Below are 21,612 nucleotides of genomic sequence, written 5' to 3'. Positions count from 1 at the left end.
GTAAAGCAAGGCTGTAAAATCACAGACAGTGTTCCTCTGGATGCAGCCAAGAATAGGAAATATTTATGGACTGCTTAGGTAGCTTTAGATCAAATGATGCTGAAGTGCATTTTTCAAATGGTTGCTGAAGGTGAGTTTGTCCCAGTGAAAATTTCAGACCAGCAATGTTAATCATTTTTGTGTGTCCCAGCTGCAGAGTCCTTTCTGAAAGGTACTGAAAGATAGTGATGAATTCATGAGTTATAATGCTGTGTTGGGTTTGTTTCTCACAGAAGCCATTCCTCTAATCTTTTCCTGCTACCAAAGTTTGGCCATGCAAACCCAGTACAAATACCCGCAGATGTGAGCTGAAATCCACTTTATTGCATTACTGTCAATAGGAAACAAAAGAGAGTGTAAACACTGCTAGCATGTATGTCTCTCTTGCTAAAACTATTGTTAAAGGGTTAACCCAGACTGTGGTAGCTTGTCTAACTCCTCTGCTTACTCCCTTTGCAAATGATGTTTAGTCACATACCTAAATTTTCTGCTTTGAAGTGTAGAGTGTAAAATAAGGCTGTCCTTTCAACAGCTTTCCAAATTCTCAGTGCCAGATCTTTACATGGCAATACTTTTTATCAGAGAAACCTATTATTACAGTATTTGAGGTACTATTGTGGGCAGAGGCTTTTCCTTCCCTTCCTCTGAAAGACAAAAAGCTTTAGTGGACTGAATGTGCTACTGTTGCTGCACTTGTTGGAGTAATTTTTTGTTAAAGACACCAATACGAAGATATACAAAACAAAGAGGGAGGAAAAGTAAAGGGAGAAAATTATTTCTATCTTCCTGAAATTGAATGATACTTGCAGCTTTCCTCCTGCAGATTTACAATCTTACACCCTGCTCTTTGCCATGCTGGCAAGGTCAAACCTGGAATGAGACATTTTTTCCAGCTGCCTCTCTGGTCACAATCTCACAGCAATGACTGGAAATGCACATTTAGGGATATCTAAACCAGGTATTTGTTGTAAAAGGAAAAATATCAAGGACAAAATGTAAAAGAAAGAAATGAGTTTCACTGGACTTAGTTGTCTTTTTTTTTTTTTTTTTAAAGTTCATCTCTAGGAGTTAGAACACTCATCTAATGCTGTCATAATGGATTTCAAGAGACAGCATTCCTAGTTGCCATGATAATAAAGCTTCTTTAGGGCCAGTTATTCTCTGTTCTAATTATAAATTAATGTCTCTAGCAAAGTATTTTAAGGGAATTTTCCCATTCTCTCTGGTTTTCCACAGGGTTAGTTTGTTAGTTTCATTTCAAACAGCACTAAAAGCGCTACTAGGTGGATCTGGCAATGTCTGTGCCCATTTATTTAATTTTAAAATGTGATTGAAACATAGCTGTTGAAAAAATTAGAAAACCTTGGTTTTGGTCTAGTCCAGCATCTCTGCCTGTAACTGCCACTGTCTTTCATAAGCAATTTACATGGAAGTTTAAACTGACCAGCTTTGCATATTCATAAATAAAAGTTGTTGAGCATGAGTGATCCCAATTAACTTTCATACATTCTTTTTGTTTTCCCCAGGTGAAGCTATTTGCAAATTCAAATTCCTTCCCTGGTAACATGGTAGCATCCACAGTGCAGAAAAGAATAAGGGCAGTGTTCTGGAAACAATTGCTCAGCACAGCCTCTGGAAAGGGAAATCCAACCACAATGAACTGCTGGAATTCTCTGAAGGTGCCTCTAAGCACAAGAAGAAATGACAATCATTTGGCTTTTATTTTTTAAAAATTTTCCTGAAAATTATGAAGAATAAATAAAGTGAATGCAGAACTGTCATTTTTAAAATATATCAATAATTAATCTACTGTGAATCAGGGACACTTTTTGAAACAACGGGAGATCAGTTTCAGCTAAACAAAAGGAAGGTCATGTTAAAAACATACAGTAAAATAAAGCTTGCTTAATTTTGTTATTTCCTAAATGGTAAATAGTCCTTTTTTTTCCCTCTCTCCTCCCTGTATAAAGAATTTGCAAGTCTAGGCAAGTCTGTTTGGCAGCAAGTGTTCAGTCATGCTTGTAATGATAGTTCTAATCACAATTCATGAGGCATCGTGCATTCAGGTATGATTCATCCAACAAGAAAATATTCTGAAAAGAAGTAAAAATAAATTAAATGGCGTCTGGTATTCTAAAGGTTGAAGAAATCAATAGACTTGGGGTCATTTCACTTCTATTCACAGCAGAGTTATTAGAGGAAACACACATGGAGCTTTGGGAGACAGCCCATCAAGGGGGCAGAGGAATTGAAACAGTTGAAGCAGGGACCTTTGATGCCATGTAACAGATTTTTCTATATTATGACTGTCTGTTCATGCTCACCCTGCTTCCTCCTCCTGGCCCTGGATGCTTCATTAGGTATTAATAAGTCAGGAACCAATGGTAGCAGAGATTGCACCGCTTGTGTACTGTACTGTCACAAAATCCTGTTTTGTAAGATTATCAACCATTTGAAGTGAGGAGATTGTACTTTGTTTAGTGTTCAGTAGGATATGCTCTCACTCCTGCCTGGCCTATAGGTAAGAGGTAGGGTGGTTATTCAAATTGAATATTTGGCTTTCCCAGTAATTCCTAAAAACCGCACAATTTGAAAGACAACAGCACATTGATCACTGAACATCAGATATGTAATGCAGCTTCATGTGTTTATTAAATGCACAAATATACATGCTCTTGAGAAAGGTAACATCAACTTCCCTCTCTGTCTGGGATATTTAACTTCACGTGTTGTGCTGGAGCTACTTCTGTTTCCCTTTACTAACAATAATATAGCAATGTGCAGATGGATAGCTTGAAAGTCTCACACACAAAAACATCGAAAAATCTTTTAGTGCCTGTAGAATGTTCCTTCTGTCCTTCGTTCTGTACTGATGATAAGAGAAATTATGTTTGAGTTCTAGTTTTGCAGAATATCCCTTGTGCTGCTTGGTCCATTGCTTTCCCTGCTGGAACTCCTTCAGGCCATTTAAATAATGTTCTTAAAAGAAGAGAGAACAAACTTAAGGAGCACAGTATTTCACACCTGACAAAAAATTTGGCTTTTTAGTTCATGTTGGAACAATACTGTTAGAAAAATATTGTGCCTTCTCCATTTTGGTATGCTTAATAATTAGTATCCTGTATAATATACCTCGCTGACAGCCAATAGATTTGCTAAGTCAATAAAGGAAATGAAAATTCTTCAATTTTTTTCCTGCTTCCAAAAAGAGGGTGATCCTGTTAGTTTAACTTTTTCATAGTACCTGGCATTTTCTTTTTTTCTTTTACCATATCTCTGTATGAGCATTAAAAAAATAGTTAGGAGGCTCACATATACTAATGCACATTTTTTTGTAAAAAACAGCAAAGCAAGATACTTCAATACAAAGCTGTGTTTTGCTTGAAGATTGAAATCCTTTTGTAATGATAGTAGCTAGATTTCCAGAAAAACATCAAAGTAATTGTAAAATAACACATCTTTACTTACTTGTTTTAAAATGATGCCTTCTAAACAACATAATATCATAATATCTTTCAGGAAGATATTTCCCTAATATCTATAAAACCAGTGGACTGGAAGATATTTTTCTTGACTATATTAAAAATTATATATGTGTAAACAATAACCTAATTTCACACACCAAAAAAAAAAAAAAAAAAGGTCAGGGACATACAAAGTTATTGAGCTGTTAATTACAGAACATCTCAAAAGCAAGGTCCCACCTGTTTCCCTCTTCATTTTCCTAATTTGCTTCACCCAAAATAGCAAAAATAGACAAACTTATTCCTGGTACAATGGTACAATTACACTGAATGTCACACTAAAATCAGAAAGAATTAGTTTGACTGTATATTAATAGACTAAACTCCAAAAATCTCTTCTGAAGGAAAAATACAACCAGCTTCACGTTATATTAGAAGTACAATCTTAATCTTAAAAAAAATTCTTAATTTCTTAGTCTTAAAAAAACCCCCACATCTTGGGCATATATAAACATTTTTAGCTGTTTTCTTCTTCAATCTCAATGTGTAACTTTTATCACTGACACCTTTTCAGAGGGAAAACTTTTCCAACACATCACAGCATCAAAATACCGTTCAAAATGTTGCATTTAACTAACAGCTTTGGGGTACTCTATAAAGAGTAGTTTAATACCTACTTTGTTCTCTGCATATAGGGACAAGTATAATTCATCTGGGTAAGCTCTATTAGACCACAGACTTGTCTTGAAGAAGAATTTTAGAAAATTCCATATTTGAAGTCAGAACAGTTATATATGTAGAAACTTTGGTACTACAAAGAAATCCTATGTCTAAAATGACTTAGTTTGAACAACAACAACAAAAAAATAAAGGTAGTATATTTAATTGGAGTATTTTTCCTGGGACAAGACAAGTCTCCCAATATATGGTTTCATAAGTAAAAATATTTATTTGCTATAGAATTGGAATTCTCTTAGAAGACTCATCAGAAGTGTCTTCTGAGGCTTATGGGCAAAACATATTTTGTTGAGAGACTGACAACCTATTCTGTGTCAGTCTACTTAGCTTTCATTGAATTATGAAGATGAGAAGGCTGTCTCAAAACTAGACAGGTGTCTGTCAAGAACTTAGTCTCCATCAAAATATGCTAACAGGCATCTCAAAAATAAGATTCTAGCAGGCTTGGGGAAGGAGAAATAAGAAAATATAATTATCCTCTATTATCTTTGATTTTCTTTTAGTCAAGAGGGTTAAATTTATCCGACCTAGCTGAAGGCAATTAATGAGAACCTGACTGCCAAAACTTCATTGGAATCACTGAAGAAATAGAGTGATTTTAAAGAGACTGATTTACATCTGAAGTCAACTCAGTTTTAGGGGTTTTTTTTTGATGTATTTGCCACTTATGGATGAAAACTGCAGAGGGTCTCAAGGTTTCTCTGGATTTAAAAGCAGGATGAGATTATTTTCTCCCTGCATATTAAGACATGCTTTCAATGGGGCATGACTTGCCCTTCAGGTTTCCCTTCAGAAGGCCGGAAGCATTATGGAGGGAGATTCCTGGCTTTGTGGGAGAAGAAAGGTGATGTGACCCTGCTGACAGCACTCTGTCCAGGGGAGTTTCTTTATGTTCCAGAGTATGAGCTTGGGTATGGTCCTGTGCTGCTCTCAGCTGAAATGTTGAGTAGTGCTTGTGGTTTGGCCTTTGGATTATCCACCAGCAACTATGCAGGAAACAGGACTAGATCATGCAAATCCAACAGATTTTAAGATTCACTAGAGAGAGTTGTAGTTCTGAAGTATTGCACAATTGATTCAATATATATCAACTTAAAAAATAGTACCTGGAAAAAAAATCTGACCCTCTGTACTGAAGATGTGAGGAGCATTGATTCCTTTGCCTAATTGGAGTTGACTGGTGACACTTGAGACAGACAATTTGCAGTATCTCTCCTGGTTGCTGCTAGTCCAGACCTGGGGGCCCGGGTCACACCTTGGTCCTGTGTCTTATCTGCTGATTCCTATGTCCACCCTAAAGCAGGTCAGATGTGATGACATTGCTCATATTTAAGTAATACAAATGTGCCCAAGTGTCTGGTCTGCTGAATATATTGACTATAATTGCCTTTGACTTTAACTGAATCTTAATCACCTACTCTACCTGTAGATAACTGTATTTCTTGCTGAATGCTGAATCCAATTTGTTGTACTGAACAAAAGATAAATAATTCTGTGTAAGCTAATTAAGAGCACCATAAGCAGGCTGGTAAACAGTCTGTTGACAGACGGGTTGGACAAACTGAATTTTCCATACACCTGGCCTTCCTGAATTGAAACAAAGACATCCCCTTTTCTGATTAGAAGGGGACACTTGGAAAGAAGGGCTGGGATTGATAATGCAGCAAGATTTTTAAAAGATCCACAATATTATATATTGTATATTTTTTGTATTGTCTTTATAGTCTAAAAAAATTTATATTATCAAAAGTCAACATAAATTAGATGATTTTTAACATTTATACTGATTTTTAATAATTAATATTTCAACAGGTATTCTTAACAGAATAGTTGGACTGTGATGTTGAGATCTTTATTTCAGACATCTTCATTTAGCAGGCTTTATTTAAAAGACTCCATGGACAAAATTATTTTAATATGAATGATCAAAAAACTACTGTATTTTAGCAATATTTATGAAGACATTAATAATGCAACCTTTCTTTCCTTTCTCAGTATACATGAAGGAATTTTAAGGTCTACTCAGTTTCATACAAGAGGAGAAAAAAACCATGACAATAAAGACCAAATCTTCACTGTTTCTAGTCTAATTTATTTTTTTTATGAATTCAAATGATGTGTGAAATCGAATACAGACTGTCTTGAAAAGGTGAAGTTATGAACTATGACTATGCAAGCAGAAAAAGCAACCAGCTTCCAAAGAATTTTCAGGGAAATATCTGAAATATCAATCTGTTTTCCTTGCAAATTCAGGATTGGCCTTTGAATAGGTTGTAGATTTGTAGATTCCTAGAAACTCTGGGGAGAAGTAAAGCTTAATGGTCTGATAAAAGTTCACGTTGTAACTATTGAAAACTTTTCTGTTATTTATCCTTACTCCTTTGAAATACCTTTCATGGAAGAAGCCCTCTATAAATGAGCAGGAATCCATAGAGATAATGGGATCTGCCTCCATGGAAAAGTTCACAAACCAGGGTCACTGATGCTTATTAAAGTTTACTGGAAGAGTGCTATTAACTAAATCAATATTCACTCTTCATTAATACAATGTGCACCTCTACAGCAACTGTTTGTCTCTGGGAGTATTGATTTGTGACCACTCGACCCCTCATTTTTCCTGTGTTTCTCTATGATAGGAATATTTATGCCTCTCACTTAGTCCATTGCTTTGTAGTTAGAAAAACACAAATACAGTGAAAGATGGATGGTTTGGTGGCTACAAGACACACGCTATCACCTTTTCCCACTCAGTCAGGAGTTCCCTGTAATGCTTACTGCTGGTTATAAACAGGAATCTCAGTCTCCCTGAAAATCATTGTTGGGAACACTTCAGCAATTTTATAAATCAAATAAGTTTCATTAGGAGATGAAACAGTAGCTTACATTCCAAGCATTCATATTGTTGGTAAAGCTGTCATCCCTGGTTTGTTGTAAACATCCATTACTGAAGATAATGGGCAGGTTATATGCATTCTGTTCAGTTACAGGTACCATGAGCTCTCCTCCTTTCACCATTTGATCTTCTCAATGCATTGAGGTAATTCAAACCAGGCTCTCTGTACGTGCATGTTTGTGCAAGAGACGGAGAAGGGATGAATGGACCATAAGAGTGTTGTCAAAGAATTGTCAAGGTTTTTATGGGAAGAAAAGAAAAACAAGCCATGTTGTATAGGGGTACAATCCTTGTGTAGTCTTCATACCCTAACAAGCCTTAAATTTTATTTTCAAGACTGCACATGCTGCTGAATATTGAGGACTTTATGAATCTGCTTGCGTTATATATCTCTGTGCAGTAGATATTGAAAGTGCATTGGAATCTTAAAATAATTTTATTTCTTCTAATCTTGAGGACTTCTTCTGTGCTTTTGTTTTCTCTAAAATGAATTCGACTACTTCTGTGGAGTTTTTTATCATGGCTGATAAAAGTGTTTTCATACTGAAGAATAAATGAATCTGGGATTTGTGTGTATGGAAGAAATATTCTGGGTTTGCAATAAAAACACTCCTCATAAAAGTTTTGTTATCAATGTTGACATGCTGAGGAATCTTTTGGAAGCTCCAATCTTCTAAAGTTTTTTTTGCCTAAGTAACATGAGATATGTTTATAAAAAAGGTTGTTCAGGTTTTAAAATTTTAGGTAAAACTGGAAGCATAATGAAAAAAATGCATGTTTATTTCCAGATAAGTTGAGGTGAACTTTGATGGAAGCTGAGAGACAACAGCTGGACAAATAAATCACCCTTCTCTCTCAACGTGTGAATATGTGACCAAGGGTAGACTAGCGTTCTTACATTACAGTCTACTCACTCTGAAGACATGGTCTAAACACCTTTAAAACCTTTCTCAGAGGTAAATGCCTCTACCAAGCTACTGAAGAGAGATCTATTGTAAGGCTCCCATTAGCCTTATTTAGTGTTATGGTTAAATTCCCACAAGTGACTTAGAAAACTTACTCTGCAAAACTGAATTATTTTGAGTTGTCTAACCATGAGAAGAACTATGCACCAAGGAATTCTGCAAACATAATAATTAGAGCATTAATTTACTTGTCTCCTTGAACCAATAAATTGTTTCCTATTTGCACATACATGATTTGCTATACACTCATTCTTCCACTGATTCTTTTTCCCTGAATTATTAAGCATTTATCTTCCAACATTCAAACCCCCAATTATAATGCTAAATTGATTTAAAGGACTTTTATGCATCTATTTATTTCTGTTTAAAGCTCCCTGTTGAAAAACAAAACAAACATTTTACTATAGTCCGAAAACCAGCAGTGGCAAAAAACCATGTATCTATGGTTTGTTTCTACAAGGTACAGAGTTTCCACACGTTTTTCCTTCTAACCTTCTTCAGCTGAATTTTTTGCTTGTACTTTGCTAATGTGTTGCTGAAAAGAAAAAAAATGTGTTTGGAAGACTGGAAGATGCTTATCACCTTAATACTTCATGCCCATAATTCAAAAATTTTCCAAGCATACCTGGACACTTCTCTATTTGTTCACAACTCAGCAGAAACAGAAATCCTATGTTGGAAGACCAATCCAATAAAAAAGAATTTCTGTACTTTAAGTTCCAAAACCACCAGGAAATTAATTTTTTTTAGTGTAAAATCTTTTGCCTTGCAGTTTATCATAACTTTCAAGACTTGAAGAGTTTGTATTAATCTGCTTATCTGTTTATACACAGATTTATTTTGAAATTATTTTCTTCTTTGTTAACTCTTTGAATAACACAAATTCTAGGAGTCAATTTGCTATATATTTCTGTGAATGGGGAGCATAGTACTTTATTATCTATTTTGCCAGAGTTAAACTGATGCATGAATATAGTTAGCAGCTACTTAAAAACTGTTGTTTTTTAAAAAAGCTATAATTCAATTAATCCCTCAACATTTGCCCTACTTGAATTTTTCAAGCAAAAGTTAACCACAAAATTGGTTTTGAGGCTTGTAGCAAAATATTTTACTGCTTTTCTGTTGATATAATTTTTCTAGGGCATGTATTCCTGTTCAGAAAAGGAAATAACAATTGCTGGTTCAATGACACCTGAAACTTGCAGTCTTAGCTCAGATCTATTTATTTAAAAAATAAACCCCTTCTATTGCACTTTGTGCTTCGTGGCCTAGTTTCATCACAAAAGGTAAAAAAAATGGCTTTAGCAGACTTTAAATGAAAATGTATTCCTTAGCAAAAATGAAAGAATCTGGATACCAACAGCGCAATATAGTTTAGAAATTAAATGATTTTACTTGTGCAGAACAAGGATAATTGCATTTTTTTATTGATTTTTCTTAATCAGATCAGCATACTGTTTCAGCCACTAATGAATGGCACTCCAATTAAAAAATATGTAATAGAATAAAGTCACCCAAACTATGATTATGACAATAGTACCGTCACTGATAAACTCAGTGTTTCTTAAATATAAACTTTTCCCCAAATGCTAATAGAATACTATATAGGTTATCTTCTTATTTTATCCAGTCAGAAGAGGAATTTCAGTGACAAACAAAACCAAAATATTTCATTGATGAAAACAGAAGGGAGCATGTTGAGAGAAAACAAGGATATGATCCTCGAGAGTTTGTTTTAATTTCATGAAAATGTAATTTATTGTAAACTTTACAGGGTAATAGGTTTTAATTTCTATCTTTAAGCAGATTTTTTATGCACTTTAAACATAAATTTTTTTTACATTGAGTTTTTTCTTTATAACTAAACTTGTAGTTCTTTTGGACAGCAAAGAAAACAAAGACAAAAATATTGAGTCAGTGACACCTTGGAGTATTTAAAAGACAAAAATGAATGTAGTAGTGAACATATAACTGGGTAATTTGAATATCTAAAGAAAAGTTTATGTCATTCATGTGCAGAGTTGTAGTTTTGAGTTTAAAAAAATCTCTATTTCCTTTTAAGGTTTGTATGAGCTTTGGAAAAATCAGGACAGGTTCCTTGGAATAATTTGAAACAAACTTCAGAAATCACTGCATCCTTTTTTGCTATCACACTGTATGTTGTGAGCTTCATGCAAAAATAGAATGAAGAAAAGCAAAAATCCTATAAATTGGTTCAGCCCCTGCAAGCTGCAACTTCAATCAGGGAAGTCTGGCTGATGGGTAAGAAAATGCTACTTTAAATAATCTCTTTGCCTTTCTTAAGTCTCATAAACTGCCGAAGATTAGCACATTACTCATCATACCATCTAATATAATATAGTCAAAGCTGTTATATAACCCCTGGCCTGGAGACTTTTTGTACTTCTGGACTTGATACACCAACTATAGCACCTGAAATTTCCTCCTGATAAGAAGGCGTCTTTAGTGATTTGGAACATTTCCAAAGATTCAAATTTTAAACCAGGTGGACTTAGACCTTTTCAAATATGCAAACCAAAGCCATGCTGTGGCTTGAGCAATGTCCTGTTCTATGTACTGACTACAGACACATTCCTGACACTGAGCTGACCAGTGCTGACCAGTATTAGGTGGAGTTGTCTCAAGGAGCCTGGTTAGGGCATCCCAAGGGCCAGTAGTTTTCACGTGTACAGAGATCTTTTTTGAGAATGTCAGAGAATTTAGCTGTACAATACCTGTTGATCACATATGCCATTTTTCCTCACTGTCTGCAAATTATGTGTCTAATTTTTATTTACTAGTACAGAGACAGCTAGAAGATCAGACAGAAATCAGGTGAGCCAAGTTTAGAAATATTACCATTTTTGTACAATGTTTTTCCCTGCAAGAAAAATATTGCGAGAACCCAGCTTGTGAAAACATATTAAACTTGCATGTGGTATTATCAAAAACCACAAGAAACTTTGATAAAAAAGGGCTTGAAGAGGTTATCTACTTTAGGCAAGATCAGCTATATCATGCCTTACAGTTGTCTGTTTTACTGACTGAAATCTTTTTAATGAGTCTACAAGCTCTACGGGCACCACATTCTGGTATTGCACCATCCTAACACTTGCAAAGCATCTAAAATGCATCTCTCTTGCTGCAGGCTTAGGTTCATTATCTGTCTATCTATCTATCTATCTATCTATCTATCTATCTATCTATCTATCTATCTATCTATCTATCTATCATAGATGCATCTTCCTTCAGTCTTTATCTAAATTAAACAGCTCTCCTTCAGCCATTTCTAATAAGCAAAATTTTCAAGATAATTCTTGATGCTATATGCTGGTGTCTGTCCATCTGCTTTACACCTTTCCTTAAATAACTGCACAAACTTGCCCAGTTTTCTAGCTCAGGAGTTACATGTATTGAAGATGACCACCAGGTCTCAAAGATGATGTTGCAACCATACAATGTCATCTGGTATTTGTTCAAATTGTCACTCACTGTAACCCTAACTAATTCACGTTAGAATCTAGACAGTTGTTCCCTGTCTTACATTTGTGTATTTATCTGATTCTAGGTTCAGCACACCAAGTATTAACCATTTAATTTTGTAAATTCTTAGTTTTCTCTATTGTTAAGTGCAAAGGCATTGTTACTATTTCCCTGTAGTGTTGTATAGAGAAGGTGGTGGTGTCCAGATGCCACCATAGCATACTTAGAAGAAAAATACTACTTTATTTGCAATTAAAAATAATTTACTTAAACATAAGACTGTCTTTTGCCAAGTGTGTTACTTCCTAACGGTTCTATTTCTAAGAACTATGTGAATTGTTTATTAATGGAGTGTACTGCACAAGATTTAAAAGGTATGATTATTGCCCTCTTACTGGATGAATTGCAATTAAATACTCATACTACGTGTAAATATAGTATCTTAAGTATTGTGCCTCTCATTTCTGTTGCAGTTGTTACAGTTTTCAGAATGATTTGTGAACATAAAATACATGTGCAAGTTGCTCATTCTTACTCAAATGAATAAAATAAATTTAACATTTTAACTGTTTACTTATAAACTTATAAATTTACTTATAAATTTTGCTAAGTGTATGGAATATTGCTGTCCTCATGTAAGAAATGTTTGGTGCTCCTAGCACTTACTGGCAAGGGTGAATTTTTGAATTATTTGGTGTTTCTTTCTCCCTGAATGTTACATAAACTACACAAGGATCAATGGCTCTGTAAATTGTGTATATCTGTTCCTAGTTCACCTACATCTTAGTGCACCCGTACGGAGTACAATACTGTAATTATGGAATTCAAAAATAATTATATGCTTTGGCTTAAATATAATGTATATTTAGACATGGAGACTGGGAATTGTTACAGTCTGTTGTTTCAAACATTTATAATCACTATGTAAAGCAATTGCCTTGCATCTATTTACACAGTTTCAGAATTCTTACTGCTGTGAATGAGAAAGGAGCTCCACTTGACATTTGAGGACATGCTGCATAGGCTAAAGGTCCTCTTACTGTTAAGAAGGTCATGACAAGTCATTGTATGTTGGTCTAATGATCTGTGTCACTTTTGTAATTGGTACTTGCAAAGTTTTATCATAACAGTGCATAGAGATTCACCAAAAAAACTTTGAAAAATTACTGTGGTCCAGAAATAATATGTATATAATCCACCCATCTACTTTGGTTTATGCTCTCATCTCTTGACCTGAGAAAGGAAATGGTAGAAAGACACACTTTATTAAATTAAAATCCTACTGATTTTATTTTATATACTTTTGAGAATTGTGCTTAAATTACTATCAACAGTTATGTTAGGTCAATAGCCAGAGACTCCACTTCAGATCTGACCTTGTTTATGTTAAGTATGTAGCAATGAATTTAAATACCTTTCCAGAATCTTGGTAAAAAGCTTAATTCTTATAATTTTAAGGGCCATTGACAATTATAGTTACATGAATAATTGCTGAAAGTAGTTTACTTTTAATAATGCTTATACTGAATACTGAGTGTTAAATAATAAATGACTGTGCACTAAATGACATAAGAAAATTTATTTTCATTATATTTCTGAATCATCTAAGGGGGGAAAATTCATGTAGAGGACTGCTGAATATCCTCCCTTTATATTCTAGTCAAAATATGAACTAACATATGCAGTTTCTAGCTGAAGTATATATGCTTTGTAAGGAAGGATTTGATACTTACATCTTGAAAACACATTTCCATGTGATTAGATTCTGTTTACAGAGTAGCTTTCAGAAAAAAAGACAGACACAGTGAACAGACAGCTCACTTTGGGGAACTTGCAATTTAATCTATTGTCAGTTAACACAAAGTCTTAATTACTGATTTGTGCTTTGAGAGAAAAGATAAAAAACAACACGAAAATACCACAAAGATAGCAACTATTTATGGAACACCTTTCCTTCCCTCCCTCATGCTCAGCCTAAGCCACAAGCTCCTTTCACAGTGGCACCTTTCTGCAGAGGTGCCATGGGCTCCCTGCCTGCAGAGTTCTGGGACATGATGGGCAGTCTGCATTGGCACCAGCTCTGGATGGAGCCAATGGTGCCCAGCACAGGCAAGTTATGGACACCCCCAAACGGAGCAACCAAACCCTGCTGTTTGTGCCTGGTTTAATGTCTACTTTCTTTTGATCTGTATAAAATATTCAAAAAGTTTCACATGGTGCTCTATGAAATTTTATGTGGTCTTAATTGGACTTCTTTTGATAGCTATGGGGAGTCCTTCACATTCTATAGTTTTTATATGGAATGAAGCACCCTATAGGTAATTTTCTGTTTAGGAGGAGAGGAGTGTATTAATGTGCTGGTGTGCTTTCTCACATGCTAATTCATGGTAAGCTTGGAGAATGGTTTGGGGAACCTCAAGAATTCCTATAATGTGTCATGGTCCAGGCTTGACTCTAAGCAGATTTAGAAAGTGCAGATAGGCAGAAATTTTGGCTTAGTGTGAAGCAGGATTTACTCAAGCTAATCTTTGGCACAGACCTTCCACAGTGCTATACAACTTCTCCTTGGTGAAGAAAGAATGGCTTGGGTTAGAAGGGGCTCTAAAGATAATCTAGAAGGAAGGGAACTCTATATGTCAACATTTTCCTAAGCAAAATCAATTATAGGTCTATAATTTTCTTTTTCACTGCATCAGGCAATCTGGCCATGCTGCATGGGAGGACAAATACTTACATGGTCCAACCTCAGGCACTTGGGCATCTTGTTTTCAGGGAATGTCTGTTTCTTACCTTACTCATCAGCAGTGCGTTCACTTCAGGGACTTGACCCTAAATTTTTTAGCAGCTGTCCAGAAGAAACAGGAATAAATAATTTCCCAAATCAGCATGGAAGGTTGTGGAATGGGAAGATGTTATTGTGGTGTCAAAACCATGTGCAAAGCAGCAAGAAACCTTTAAATTATAACTGTTATCTCTTCATGTTTGTTAAAGTCCAGTGAAGTAAAGGCTTACCTCTCTCCTGCTGCTGACACATTGTATTTATTGCATCTCATAAGCAGGTGCTTTGCCTGAAGAAAGCTGAAAACATAAGCACAGCACCTGCTGAAGAAATTAAATAAGCACGCTATAATAATCTGAACTTGTGAGTCAAGCTCTTTTACTTACTTTTGATTTCCATCAGCAACTTACAGCCTTTAAAATTGAATTTCAGTTTGCAAAGCTACTTCTTTTAATGGATTGCTCATCCTGGCAAGCACTGCACTCAAAATATTGTATCCAATATTAAACTGTAATGACCCTAAACTGCATGCGAGGAATCTTTTTATCATACATAAAAACCTTTTCAGAACTTTTTATTGCCTGTGGCTGAATACTCTTCTGTTCTATGTTTTCTGACAGGATATGGAAAAACATAGTGGGTAAATTTTCTGGATGGTAGGGCTAAATTCTGCATTAAATAGGCAAATTTATTTATTTATTTACTGTTGCAAACCCACTGTAACTCACTGCAAGCCTTTCAGAAAGAAGGTTTAACAGCACAGAAACACCTGAACATCTAAATGAGAACTTGAAATGTCTATAAAATATCCTCCATGGGTACTTTGCTATGCAATTTCCATGCTACTGTGAGGGTGATGACAGGTTTTGTTAACAGGGACAGGCAACTGTGGGAACACGTGTGAAGGCTTTCTTCACCTGCATATAGGTTTCTACAAAGATGTTCAGAAACAGTACATGTTAAACTGAGCCAAAGCAGACATACAGTTGCTAGGATTAGTGCAGTCTGGTGTTTTGAAATGCAGCTTGTTCTGGCTTTGATCATACATATTTGTCAGAGCTGCCAGGTACCACTTTATAAAGAAGTCTGGCAATGTCCAGAAGAAGCTCAAAATCAAACCATCAATGAATGGGCTCTTCTTTCATCTGTTTTAAGTCACCAGAAATGGAATAATTTGATTCAAGATAGCCAGACAGCTTTTCTTTATAATTGAAGAAAATAGGTGCCTTTATAAAATAATTTGTCTCATCAGGTTTTAATTGCATCTTTGAGTGATGTGAGCTGTAGTCTGTTGGTATGTATTTCTTCTTATTTACTGTAAATAGACTTTCTACAAGACAGTAAGAGACCTGAAAATCTTGCTGTGGACCCCTACTAACTGAAATGATGCTAATCTCAATTGACAATAATAGAATTGAAATTATTTCAATTTGACAACTGCTCTTCTGCAAACAGGATCTGTGTAGGATAGGACAGATATGGAATCAATCAATCTCAAAGTGAGCTGAAAATGTAAGAATTTTGGCACTTTTTTCTTCAAGTTGGCTAGAAATGTGAACTTCAGAAGAACTTTCTGAGTAAAACACATCAGGCATCAGGGCTATGTCTTCTGCTTAAATTTGGAAGAAGCATTTAAGTCTGACCTGTAACACATTATGGGATGACCACCTGGCATATAAGGTGTAGGAGTGTTACCCACAAAACATCTACTCTTTTGTGCAGCCCTCATTTTGTAGTGTGTGAACTGAAAGTGGTTTTGCAGGCAAGTTAAGGAAAGAAAGGTTTCACATACTTAGCTGTGTTTTGGAGAATGAAGAGCCCAGCTTTATCAAGACTCATGTATGTGTCATTGGTTAAAACCACTGAAGTTTCAGTGTTCAGTGAGGTTTTTGTTGTTGTTGCTTTTTTTTTTTTGGTGGGTTTTCTCCCCCTCTTTTAACTGGTGGAAACAAGGATGCCTGAGGAAATTCTATTCATCCTGGGCTGCTGTATTTTAGCTTTGAGACCATGTAGTTTTCTTAATTTAGGAAGTAATGGGTCCATGTTTCTTTGTAATTGTGAACAATATAAGTTTCTAATATTCTTTCCTAGATTTAGCATAACCAAAAAATAAACCTAAAAATCCCAGCCTTTTGTAAAATTGCCCTCAGCATTTCTTGTCTTGTAATGCCATTAACAGTCCCTTAGTTTCACAGAAAATTACTATATTCATTGCTCTGAAGTATGTGAATTCTTTGCCTGGTTTTGGAATCCACTTGCAGAAAAGAAGAAAATGCTAGATGTTTCTTTTTACTGCTCTAGTCCCAATTTATAAAGCTTAAGTATGTCTATATTTCAAACTTGATTCTTATCCTTGTAATAGACTTTCAAATGAATTATACTTCAAATAAAAGTGAAGAATGAGCATAGGTGGTTATAAATGAGAAATCAAAATATGCAAATAATGTTTGGTATGAAATAATGGATTATACTGACAAACTGTACTTAACAGGCTTATAATTTATAATCATGGTATAGATTAATGAAAAGTAGTAATGGTTGGATTTATTTTTCTTCCTTTGGAATGGAACTGCTTTTCTAATCTCTCATGCTTCTGCTAGATCCTGGAAGGTAGGGTAGTCTGTAGGAATCCTGAAGTAATAAAATGAACAGTATTTCACAAACACATTATTTTAAACTCAGGTGAAGGTTGTCCATTAGACTCTGTGGAGGGTGAAGACAGAGTCAGCAGTAACTCCTGTAAGTGCCAGAGTGTGCAGTCTCCAAAATGTTTCTCAGGAAAGTGGAATCATTTTCTGTATTCATTCTAGACAGCGCCACTGACCCATGTTTAGGTGAACATGGCAGGGTTTAGAGGCATAAATTTTGTGTAACTCCAGCACCTGTTCAGACACAGGTTTGCCATGTTCCTCTGCTGTTGCCTGGTGATGACAGCAAGTATCTTGTTTTCTCCTGATGTGACACTAAGGAACAGAAAAGTTTGCTCTATGTGCAGAATAATAAAGGCTTGTGCCACGGCCCATAAGGCTGTGAATGGTTGGGTCTGCTTATTCTAACAGGTAGTTACTGAGGAACAAAGGACAGGCAGATGTAGGCTCAGTAAATTCTCCTCTTCAAGGCAGACTGAGGCAGCAACTCCTCTGTGCAAGTGGCATTGCAAGGCAGGATGATTGAAGCTGTTTTCACTGCCAACTCTGCACCTCAGTTCCTGTTACAACTCATACAGTGGATAAGATTATGGTACCTCTTTGGAGGAAAGGAAGAACCTTTTATTGTTTTTAGTTATATCTCTTCTTCCCCTTTTTTTTTTTGTTTGAAAAAAATCACAGGGGCAGACACAAAGGCCCTTTAAACAAATACATGTTATGACTTTCAACTGGATTAATTATTATAGATGTTCGATTCTGTTATATTCCTCCTCATTATGTACTTATTTTAAAGACTTCAGAATAAACAGTTGCAGAAATTATTCCTTTCTCATTGTAATAGAACAATGACACCAAAATAATTTTTTATGAGCTTGCATATCAAGCATAAATTTTCTTTTAATGTTGGCAGAAGAACATGTTGTGGTATAAAGCTAATATTAAAAATAACATCTACTTTTTCTTAGTGGAGTGTGATATATGACTGTACTACTTCTGATTGTGATAGGAATGTAATGAAATTTTTTCCTCAGAAAATCCTTTGTTCCAATTAATTTTAAACTATTTTTATTAATGAATGTGAGCTGGAATTTCCATAGAAAACATCAGAACTGAACAAATGCAAACAAAAAGAATTATGTGTTTTGACACAGTATTATCTTTCAACTTTTAATATTTTTAAACAGTTTACTGCAATCCATTCAAAAAACCCCATAAGATTCATTGACTCAAACCACTGGTTTGAATTTGCAAACATTGTTTTGAAAAGCTGAAATGTTATTTTTCATCTGACTTGTAGAAAAATGTTCTCCAAACAGATATTACTTCCAAAATATCTATTTTGATGAAGCACTATCTTTCTCACAGGAAAACACTCCACTTTGAATACTTGTGCCTAACTGTAGTGTCAGCAGAAATGTAGTGGTGTGAGTCAGATGTCTGTTCTCGTGCTGTCTGGAAAAAAGAGTGCTAGAGACAGAAATGGAATTCAAACATGAGAAAAGTATAGAGATACATTTGGGTTTCCAATTCTTCCTTGTGCTGAATAAGTTAATTTCCCTTATCACATTTTAAAATTCAGAAAATAAAAAAGTTTTCATCAGTAAGTCTGGACAAACCTTAATGTTTTAGGCAACATTCTAAGAGAGAACAAAAGCAAAACATATACAATGCTGTGAGATTATATTTACCTTTACACATGAGAAATCTTTATAAGAGATAGCCCATTTATAACTGTTAAATTCTTCATCCAGACTGCTGACACAACAGGGATAATGTGGTTTTTACACACTTTTACTTCCTCCAGTTTAATGAAGAGGAATTGCAAGATGGCTGCATCCTTGAAGTAATTCTTCAGCAGGGGTAAGGCTGGAATAGCCAGCAACCTTAATGAGGAAAAATGAAAGGGCATCACCACTTAATTCATCTCATTATTGGCTCTTAAAATGGAGATAAATGAGGCAGAGATAAAAAAAGGAGAGCATGAGACAGACATGCATTTCATTTCTGAGTGGTTACCGTGTAGAAGCAGGAGCATGTCTAAGTTGGGCTGTGAGTGTATTCTGGAGTGCCATTACCACCTGGCAGAGATGCTGACACAGTTGTTGCACTGACAACAGGTGGGCACCGCCAGGAATGTGATTGCTTTAATTGTACCTTGTCTGATTGTGCTCAACATAATTTCAGATTTCTACCAAAAAATTTAAAGTGCAGTTGGAAGATCAGCTGTGCCAAGTTGCATGCCAGGAGCCTCTCAAATAGGAGCAACTTGTGAGCAGGTTCTGTGGGAAACATTTAATGCAGAGCTGAAATCTCTGTGCTCAAAATCAGGCCAAACTGTCCCTGTCCTACACACACACACACACAAAGAGGCCTCATAAACCCTGTTTTACTGAAAGAGGTAACGTTCACAGCATTGTCCAAGTGATAGTGGCAGCTCCCTTTGTGTATTCTCTGAGTCAGAACAGATTTAGCAGCCCATAAATTTCACACTCTAATAGCGCATTGCATTCCTGCAGTGGTGGTTTTAGGGAGGAGATGCAGAGCCATTAATTCCTGTGCTTATTGGTCACTCAACCTTCTACTCCCTGAAATTATGTGGAACACACCCCTTCCCCCTTTGATGTTTCTCTACCACCTCACACACCATGTCCTCTCAGCATGTAATAAAAGGCATAAGGCATAATTTCTGGCCCAAACGATGTACATTTGCTTTAAGGGTTTAGACAGCATACTCCAATGTCTTCTGTGCTAAAAAGAACAAAGAATTTTTTTTTTATACAAAGACATTTGGGCCATATGTAGGGACAATTTTTAACTTCTAATTTTTTCAGTTGTTCTAGTTGATTCACTATAGTCTTGTTTAAGTCTTGTGTTCTTTTTATTCAAGTAACACCAACAATGTTCTTCATAAGGCTGGGAGTTTCTCATAACCATCAAGTGAGGCTGGGAGTTTCTCATAACCATCAAGTGCCCTAAAACCCTTCAAGAGGTAGCTGTTCTTATTTGCATCATTACTGAAATCAGGGGGAAGCTCATGGTGGTCCAGCACCAGCAATAAAATAATTTTAATAAGAAATATATAAGTAAGAAATGAAATATAAATACAATAAAGTAAGTAAGAACTCTTGATCATTTATCACTGTTTCATTTTAAAGTCACTTTGCAAACAGCATTTCTACATGTACACATCTAAATTGATTTAAAAAACCCAAACAAGCTGAAGGGTTTTTTTATGTAAGTTCTTTTTCTGAGGAAAAATGTTACTAATTTAATTTCTTCTTGTACCAAAAATAGACCTTTGAATCTCAGAAACCCATAATAGGAATGGTCAAGCAGTAAGCATGTCAGAGAAATTAAGTATTTTGCTTTCTCAGTCATCAAGCAAAAAAAAAATTTTGTCTCTTCTTTCCTTTTCAGAGAGAAGTGAAATGTTGCTCCAATCTTTGTTCATTCCACTTGTGAATATGAATGTTTCCAAAGTTTACCCATATGATGCTTAAGTGCAAATCTCCTCTTTTCATATTCATCAGTTAGAAGAGCAACTAACTTTAAGATAGAGCAGCACAGAATGTCCTTCTTTACTGAGAATTCATCTTCCTTATTCCTTTGTCCACAGTCACTCTTCCTTGGATGTAGTTACTTTCTTCTATTTGATCACCCATCACCAGTAAAATTGCTCATTGCAGAATCGTGTTTGCTGGGCACTCCAATTCAGCTTTTTGCATTTAAAGACCTGCCAGTATAACATTTTGAGTTTTGATTTGTTGAATGAATGCTGAATTATGTTTATATCTCATACTGTTGTCTTTCACTCCTTCATTGCAAAATCTCTCATTTCTGAATGGGAATTTTGAACTGATCATTAATTATCCCATTAATTGAAAATGAATGAAAAACCTCATTCTTCAAGGAGAATTGAGTCTTCCTGGAAAAAGATTTGATGTTTTGGTGACTAAGTCAAAACACAACAGATGTAAGCAGAAATAAAAGAACAATTTTGAATAATATCTAGATTTTCCCCCCTCTGTCCCCACATTTTTCCTTTTTTTTTTCTTTGCAATCCCTTTTTTGGTGCGAGAGAACAAACTTGCCATTTGGTTAGGTTTCTGTTTTTATTTCTGCCTCAGTCTTATTTACACACTCTCCATTAATTTGTAAATTTCTTGAACAAATGGAGTGTAGGAGTATCTTTTATAACCAATTTGAATTATGATTTATCTTCTTGCTGGTTCCCTCTATGTATCTCATAACTTTGAGGTCATTTATTTGCTCTTCTATGTAGTCCTTCTCCCCATGAATTTTATTTCTCAGATATTTTATTCTGCAATTCCTGAGTCATCAGCCTTGAAGAAAATTCAGGCCTTGTGCTCCTGAAGCCTTATTTTAGTCTTTTGAAATTCAAGAATTTCAGTTACAGAATGTAATTGGATTATAAGCCATGACAGATTGCTTACTGAGTGTCAATGTGGGAAGGCACATGAAGGCTTAAAAGCAGAGACAATATTTCAATACTCTCTAGAGTTAATAAAGTTCCAGAATGTTCAGATCCTAGACTAGATCTAAGTAAATGTATTGAATGTGAAAAGCCATTTCAATATCTTGC

The sequence above is a fragment of the Molothrus aeneus genome, chromosome 3 (genome assembly GCF_037042795.1).
Source record: "Molothrus aeneus isolate 106 chromosome 3, BPBGC_Maene_1.0, whole genome shotgun sequence".
Lineage (NCBI taxonomy): Eukaryota > Metazoa > Chordata > Aves > Passeriformes > Icteridae > Molothrus > Molothrus aeneus.
Note: the sequence above shows the minus strand (reverse complement) of the source record.